The 8705-nt window shown below is 44.2% G+C and overlaps 1 protein-coding gene across 1 annotated transcript in view; it reads left to right on the plus strand.

Annotated features, from left to right (window-relative positions):
* DTD1 (D-tyrosyl-tRNA deacylase 1) overlaps positions 1–8705 on the plus strand; it is a 156196-nt gene that overhangs the window by 9652 nt on the left and 137839 nt on the right. The window lies entirely within an intron of this gene.

The raw sequence follows: 8705 nt of genomic DNA on the forward strand, positions 1-8705 counted from the left end.
TAATTTTTTTGAGGAAACTTCATACTGTTTTCCACAATGGCTGCACCAGTCTGCATTCCCGCCAGCCGTGCACAAGGGTTCCTTTTTCTCCACATCCTCGCCAGCACTTGTCGTTTGTTATGTTTTGCCTTTTTTTCTTCAGTTGGTTATTAGAAAAGGATGTTTAGCCTTTTTGATTATGTACCTCAATAAGAGACCTTTCTAAGTGGATTGTTTCTTTTGCTGCCATCATATCTTTTTGTAGACATCGAGTAGTTATTAGTAGTTAACTCTGTAATATTTTCTACACTTTAACTTTCTCTGGATTAAACAAATCTAGATCTCCTCTTTATTTGATTTATTTTTTAAAAAATATATATTTTTTTTATTGAGAGGGAGGGAGGAGAGAGAGAGAGAAACATCAATGATGACAGAGAATCATTGATCAGCTGCATCCTGCACACCCCACACTGGGGATCGAGCCCACAACTTGGGCATGTGCCCTGGCTGAGAATTGAACCGTGACTCCAGGTTCATAGGTTGATGCTCAACCACGGAGCCATGCCAGCTGGGCTATTGGATCTATTTTCAACTGTAAGTGATAAAAGTTGTTGCCTGATTTTGAAGCTCTGTAGCAAAGGTCCACATTGAAGTTTGTCAGCTCATCAGACTTGCTCATGTTTAGAAGAGTGATATTCCTACCCCCTTTGGAATGTCCTTTTATTTTAATTCTCCTTTTACTTGTATAAAGTGTCCATTTGCCATAAGGACAGATGGATTCTATATGATCAGGACACTCCTGCCTTAAATCAAATTCCAGTCTTTACTTGGGTCCTGGTAGGACAGAATATATTTGCCTTTTCTGGAAATATCCAAGTTTAGAACGCTATTCACAAGTTTAGTCATGGATATCTTCAGTCTCTTTTTCCCACCCTGTGTCCACTGAGATCCTCTGACATGGCTTTGCTGCAAACGTGTTTCTTCCCAGAATTAGGAGTTAAGGCAGATCCTCTGAATAATTATTTTTCTTTGCTGAGCCAAGGATTACATGCCACCAGCATTGCCTTCTCTGCTTGATGTGTGTAGAATCTTCCCGTGTCTGAGAAATGTCAGATGTATTTTAGAATGTACTGCAGGCTCTTGAAAGGGTGAGCACAAGCAATAGCATAAAGGCATAAGTGAAGGCACTTTAAATGGGAGAACATTGTTGGTTGTAAGGAATGGTGCAATGAAAACAAAATAGCATTCATCTAAGTCCTTAGAGTGTTGTGTGCATTATTGGGTGCTTTGTGTTCCTAAAAATGTCTTTTACTGCTTGAAATGATGTGTATTTTATCCAGGTAATTATATGAAGTGCCTGAAACAATGTACTGTAGACAATATAATTTTATAATGGATCAGAATTTAAGCTCATGGCATGTGATACATCTGATCATTTTGATAAAAAGTTGACATGCATTATACAAAGAATTTTAATTATAATTTATTTCAAAACCTTTTGGCTTTCAGAAGCACTACAGTGATATCAACTTGCTCTTTCAGCTTTTTATCTCTTTTATGGTTTTCAATGGAACAAAATGTGTAGAGCTGTGGTTGCCAACCGGTGGTCCGCGGACCACTGGTGGTCTGTAAGATCTGAAAGGTTGGCGACTGCTGGTGTAGAGCATGTTTTATTTATTGTTATTTATTTATTTTTAAGTATATTTTTATTGATTTCAGAGAGGAAGGGAGAGGGAGAAAGAAACATCAGTGATGAGAGAATCATTGATTGGCTGCCTCCTGCACGCCCCCTACTGGGGATAGAGCCCACAACCTGGGCATCTGCTCTTGACTGGAATTGAACCTGGGACCCCTCAGTTCACAGGCTGATCCTCTATCCACTGAGCCAAACCAGCTAGGGCTAGAGCATGTTTTACACGCTTGCTGTCTTTTGGTTGATTTTGAGATTTTGGCTACCGTCTCCAACATGGAAAGTTCTCTGTTAGCTGAAGGGATGTTGGGATACAAATAAACTGCTAAGTACCTTTTCTTTTTAAGAAAGATTTCTTAAAATTGATTTTAAAAGATAGAGGAAGGGAGAAGGAGAGAGAGGAACATTGATGTGAGTGAAACATCAATCGGCTGCCTCCTGCACGCCGCTGTCCAGGGATTGAGCCTGCAACTCAGGCGTGTGCCCTGACCGGGAATAAAACCAGCAAACTTTTGCTGGTTGGGATGATGCCCAAACAACTGAGCCATATCTTCTAGGACCTTTCTTTTTTCTAAAATTTTATTTCTCAACTACAGTTTGCATTCAGAGGTATTTTGTATTAGTTTCAGGTGTACAACACACCAGATAGACATTCATATGGGTTACAAAGTGTTCCCTCTAGATTTCATTATTTTTAAAGGCTGAGTAGTATTCCATTGTTATATGTACTCCTGCTTTTTTATCCACTCATCTGTTGATGGGCATTCAAGTTGCTTTCGTGTCTTGGCTCTTGGTTTAATTAGATTGAACATTTCTTTTACTTCCTTTCTCTGTAATGAATGAAACTATTTTAAACTTATATTTAATGCGTTTCTCTTGTTTGTTGTTGAGGATTGAATAGAGGGAAGATTGTTCTCTGCTTTATTCCTCCTCTCTTTCTTCATTGCTCCATCTGGTGCCCATGTGCTTTCAGGCACTTCCCAGCTAGTCGCAGCTCTTCTGCACAGACCCAGTCATAGCTCAAGTGCTGGACGGGAAGTCCCTGATTTTGGTTTCCAGTCTGCTTGCTCATGTGACCTCAAGTAATTTCCCTGGGTTTGGTGTGGAATGGGAACCCTGGAAGGCAAGCTAGTTTCGATAATTTAAGTGCCCACCTGGCACCATAGATCGTTTCCACAATATTGTTGACTATATTCCCTATGTTTTACCTTACATGCTTATACCTATTTTGCAACTACCAGTTAGTTCTTCTTAATCCCATCACCTTTTTCATCTTGCCCCCTAGCAACCCTCCCCTCTGGCATCCATTAATCTGTTCTCTGTATCCACAAGTCAGCTTCTATTTTGCTTGCTCTTTAATTTTGCTTTCTAGATTCCACATATAAGTAATATCATATGGTAGTTTTCTTTCACTGTCTGGCTGATTTTTTTTAAAAAATATATTTTATTGATTTCTTACAGAGAGGAAGGGAGAGAGAGATAGAGAGCTAGAAACATCGATGAGAGAGAAACATCAATCAGCTGCCTCCTGCACATCTCCTACGGGGATGTGCCCGCAACCCTGGTACATGCCCTTGACCGGGATCGAACCTGGGACCTTTCAGTTTGCAGGCCGACGCTCTATCCACTGAGCCAAACCAGTTTCGGCTGTCTGGCTGATTTTACTTAGCATAATACCTCCCTAGGTCCATTTGTGCTGTTGCAAATGGTAAGATTTCAATTTTTATTTTTATTTTTAGATTTCATTATTATTTATTTATTTTTAAATATATTTTTATTGATTTCAGAGAGGAAGAGAGAGGGAGAGAGAGACAGAACATCAATGATGAGAGAGAATCACTGATCAGCTGCCTCCTCCATGCCCCCCACTGGGGATCGAGCCCACACCTCGTGGTTCATAGGTCAATGCTTAACACTGAGCCACAACAGCTGGGGATTCTTATTACATTTTAATACCATTCCTTTCTTGCTCCAGCTAGTGTTTCTTTCAGCTCCTTTGCAGCTCTTCTTTGCAATCTCTTCTTTGAGCTTCTTCCATTATTGTGATAAAATCTTCATGTCCTTACTGTCTATGAACAAAAGGCGCACTTTTCTAGATACTGCTACTTCTTTTACAACTGCGTTTCTCTTGTTTGTTGTTGAGGATTGAATAGAGGGAAGATTGTTCTCTGCTTTATTCCTCCTCTCTTTCTTCATTGCTCCATCAGAGGGAAGATTGTTCTCTGCTTTATTCCTCCTCTCTTTCTTCATTGCTCCATCTGGTGCCCATGTGCTTTCAGGCACTTCCCAGCTAGTCGCAGCTCTTCTGCACAGACCCAGTCATAGCTCAAGTGCTGGACGGGAAGTCCCTGATTTTGGTTTCCAGTCTGCTTGCTCATGTGACCTCAAGTAATTTCCCTGGGTTTGGTGTGGAATGGGAACCCTGGAAGGCAAGCTAGTTTCAGTTTGGTCCTCATATATTTTTAAAATTATTATTATTGTTGTTATTATTATTGAAAAGCATGCCAAAGTACATCTGTTAGAGGCTTATTGTGGGCCAGGCCCTGTGAAAGAGTGAATATTCTCCATTCTTTTTTTTTTTTTTATATATTATTGATTTTTTACAGAGAGAAAGGGAGAGAGATAGAGAGTTAGAAACATCAATCAGCTGCCTCCTGCACATCTCCTACTGGGGATGTGCCCGCAGCCCAGGTACATGCCCTTGACCGGAATCGAACCTGGGACCTTTCAGTCCGCAAGCCGACGCTCTATCCACTGAGCCAAACCGGTTTTGGCAATTCTCCATTCTTATCTAATTAAATCCTCACAGAGCCCTTCAGGTGGGCACTAGTATTACCCCTCATTCTGCAGATGAGGAAACTGAGGTGCAAGTGACCACTCAGCATACAAGTGGCAGAGCCTGGAATGGCCGAGCAGCCATCTCTAGGGCCTGAGCTTCGCTGACAGCTTCGCTTCACTGTAAAATTCACATTCTCTTGACTTGTTGGCCTTTCCTTATCCTGAATTCACGTCTGTTGGGACTTTTATGTCTTCTCTGCTGTGCTCAGGGAAATCAGTGGACAGGTTTTTGGACCTCAAGTAGGTCTAGTAAGAGGGAAGCAGTATAGCCTGAGGCCTGGGGTCCTTCATCTCAGAACAGGGATGTTAATCTAGAATTTTAGTCCTTTTTCTGTTGGGGGAGATATTATTGGTTCTACTCATAATTGAGTCTCCTGTATCAATAAGACGCTGTTTATCTGTTGGTCCTTGTACTAGGCTCTGGGTAGATAGTGCTGAGCAGGAGAGATGCCGTCCCTGCTGTAACGCTCACGGTCTAGTGGGGAAGAGACAGAGTGAGCAAACACAGTTGCTATAGCAAGAAGCATGTTCCTGAAGAGCTCACATTCTGCAAAACCATCACTAAAACTATCAGGCTCATGGGCAAATCCCGAAAGAACTGTGGTTGGGCCAAAAGGAAGAAGGTATTTGTTTTCCACTTTCATAAAATACAGTCAGAGGGCGTCTGCTTCCAGTGCAGAGGGCTTTTCCTTTCTCTGCTGAGGGTGGCCTTTTTATTCCGCTGTTCTGACCGTCCTTGCCTGAGAAAACCCAATTCGGACCCCAGGCAGCCTCTGTGCTATGCACGCATTCTCTTATTTGCCAGTTGAGCAAATTCTCATTACAGAACAGGTGTTGGACCAGCACCTTCTGTAATTACCTGTGTGATGTATTCTTTGAGGTAATATTTGGGGATGAATAACAGGGATAGGTCCTAAGATAGTGGTGGCTGATGCGGTTGGGCTCATTTCTGTCTGTTCTGTATATGGGTCACGTGTTGGATCTTTAAAAAAACTATTTTTGTTAATCCTTATCCGAGGATGTTTTCTCCACTGATTTTTAGAGAGAGTAGAAGGGAGGGTGAGAAACAGAGAGAGAGAGAAACATTGATGTGAGAGAGACACATCAATTGGTTGCTTCCCATACACACCCTGACCGGCACTGGGGATCGAGCCTGCAACTGAGGTATGTGGCCTTGATCAGAAGCGAACCTGTGACCCTTCATGGTGGGCTGGTGCTCTAACCACTTAAAATGGTTAGGGTAGGACCTACTTGATTCATCACACTGATACCTACGTGAAAGGTTTTAATATTTATGTATGTACTGGGCCTGTACTCCCAGCCTGGTTCATAGACACTGTGGCTCTCGACAGATACCTACAGTTCCGTAATCACCGCCACAATCAAGGCATAGAACAGTCCCAACATCCCCCATACACTTGCTGCCTTTTGTAGTCATCTTTTCCCTCTTCTCCATCCCTTGGCAACTCTTGATCTGCTTTCTGTGTCTATAAAGGACTGCACATTTTTGGATTAAGGGTAGAGCTGGGATTTTCAGGGTGGCCAGTCACCCTCCTGGAGGATAAACTGCATAGACAGATTCTCTTGAGTGCCCATCCATCAGCATGTTTATGCAGGTGACCATGGGTTAAAAATGAACATCCAAGGCACATGCAGTACGCAGGAATCCCAGATCTTTCTGGGGGTGGAGGACACTCATCTAGGTCACTTAGGCAGTCAGGAGCAGAACACATTAGGGGTGTGCGTGAGCCAGTCCCCGATGGAGCAGGGAGCGTTGTGTCCATGTGGGGAGTCTACAGAGTAACTGTGGGGCCTGTACTGGGCCACAGAGTTAAGGGGTCAGAGTTGGGATGGAACTGAAGTGAGGTGGGGTCCCAGCTGCTTACTGCAAAAGTAGCTGAAGCTTCTGAAATGGGTAGAATGCTTCTGAGTATAAGAAACAGACAGCCCCATCCGGTCGTCTTAAATAATAGAGGATTTACTGCTGTGTGATTGAAACATGCCGAGGTGCGGTGAGTTCAGATTCAGCTGGAGCTGGAGATTCCTCTGTCCTCACTGCTGTAACTGTTTCCTTGGGATTCCCTGAGCCCTGCTTTCCCCTGCAGAGATCAGCTTTGTCCTCAGGCTGGCCTTCCTCAGGATGGCAATTGTGGTTGCTCTCTTCACAATTCACCATCTCAATAAAGAGAGTGAGCCTTTGTCTCTACATTCTAAGCAGAGGTCCTCAAGGTCACTTGATAGCCTGGGCCACATGGCCGCCCTTGAGCCTATGTAGGATGGACCGCCTGGCTCAGCCGAGGTCATGTGCTTCATGGCGTGTGGAGTCAGCCTTCTGGGACCACCTGGAGCCACAGTGGGAGTCTGGGTCTGTTGGGAGGAGGATGGGGTACATGCATGCTGGGAGGGCTACCGGAAAGTGCCACTCTGTGACCTTTACTTGCTTTATTGGTGGGCTGCTGGAAGGTGAACAGAGACAGTAGACCGTCCTGGGTACTGTGCCTTCCTGGGACAGAGGTGGGGAGGGGACTGTCCTAGACGTGTGTGTAATTGATAAGGGTGTTACTTTTACTCGTGTCTCTTTTCAGCAGAGACAAATGGCATAATTACCCTGAGAGGCACACTGGGGCCTATTATGCCCCAATTAGCCTTGACTTAGCACTTTAAACCAAGCTGCCCCACTACACCCCCATGATCAGAAATCTCAGCATCCTTTGCCTGTTTGGGTGCAGATTGTTAGGAATCTCCTGCTTTTGTGTCTGCCCTTGCACCCCTCCCCACTCTAGTCTGGGTCTGCCAGCCCTCAACCCTTTGGCTTTGTCAGGGCATCTCCTCTTTGTGAGAACTTGCCTCCCTTGCCTTATGCTCTCGTTATTTGTTGCTATGTAACATACTACCCCAGAACTTAGCGGCTTACAAATAACTCTTGTGTCTTCCTCACAATTTTGTGGGTCAGAAAACTAGGAAGGGCTTGTCTCTGATCCATGTGATGTTGGCTGCCCCGAGGGTCTGCTTCTAGGTTGGCCTCTGTGCATCTTATTCCTCCACCCTCTTCCTCATCTTACCCTCCAGGGCCTCACATTACTTAGGCGGCTCACAGCCTGGTGGCCTCAGGGTAGTGGGATCTCTAACGTGAATGGCTTCTTCCCAAGCGAGCATTCCAAGAGCCCTGAGAAGGAAGTGCAAGCCCCAGGGCTGAGCCTGGAAAGTGGTGCAGCATCTCTCCTCCCACAGGCTTTTGGGCGGAGCAGTCTCGCAGCCCAGATTCAAAGGGAGGGATGTAGAGCCACCTTGAGATGAAAGAATGTCAAAGAATGTGGGGCCATCTTTAATCCTCTACAGCTCATAACTCTGGTGCTGTCAAAGGATTTTTCTCATTCTCTGGCTTTTTCAAATAATTGCTTTAGGTGGGAAATAATCTAGTGCACAAAGTCATCAGTTTTTCCTCTCTACTGCAGAATGAGCCAGAAGTTGAGGGTGCTTTATTGGACCCCCAGACTGACTGAGTGGGTCCAGGAAACTGGGTTCAGATGTGGCCCTTTGCAGCCCCCGAGGAATCTTCATCCTGTAATGGAGTGACCCTCGGAGATGACCACCAGGGACTCAGATCAAAATTTAGGAATCTTTATTAAGCTGGCCAGCAACTACAGTTACAGCACCCTGCTGAAGCAGAGGCTGAACTGCAGCCCCCACTAGATGTAGAAGTAAGCTTTTATTCACAAAAACCACAAAACGGTTGGCTAAACACACACAAAGTTCGTCGCTCCATTTCTCAACACAGGTCACAGGTTACAGACTCATATCCCCGAAAGGTCACAGGCTCATATCTTTGAAAGGCCACAGGTTATAGACTCATACCTTAGAAAGGTTAGGCTCTTCACCCCTGGCTAAACCGTGACCTGGTTGTAAAAAATGTTAAGAGGAAGCTGTGGTCTTTAGACCACTGAGTTGACAGAAACATATTATACAGAGCCCTCGGGTTTTGGGATAATTGTGCTGTTCTGGTTCTCAGGTACAGAGGAATTTGCTTTCTAAAACCAGTAAGATCACAATCAATGGGATATTCACATTACAATCAATAAGGCATCAATCGAATGGGATGACTTATACAATTCAGAAAATCAAAATAACTTTTCTATTGTTAAGCCAAACAGCAGGGTTAGAGTTAAACTGTAGTTTCTACCTGGGATGATTGCTAAAA

The sequence above is a fragment of the Myotis davidii genome, unplaced genomic scaffold (genome assembly GCF_000327345.1).
Source record: "Myotis davidii unplaced genomic scaffold, ASM32734v1 scaffold608, whole genome shotgun sequence".
NCBI classification, from domain to species: Eukaryota; Metazoa; Chordata; class Mammalia; order Chiroptera; family Vespertilionidae; genus Myotis; species Myotis davidii.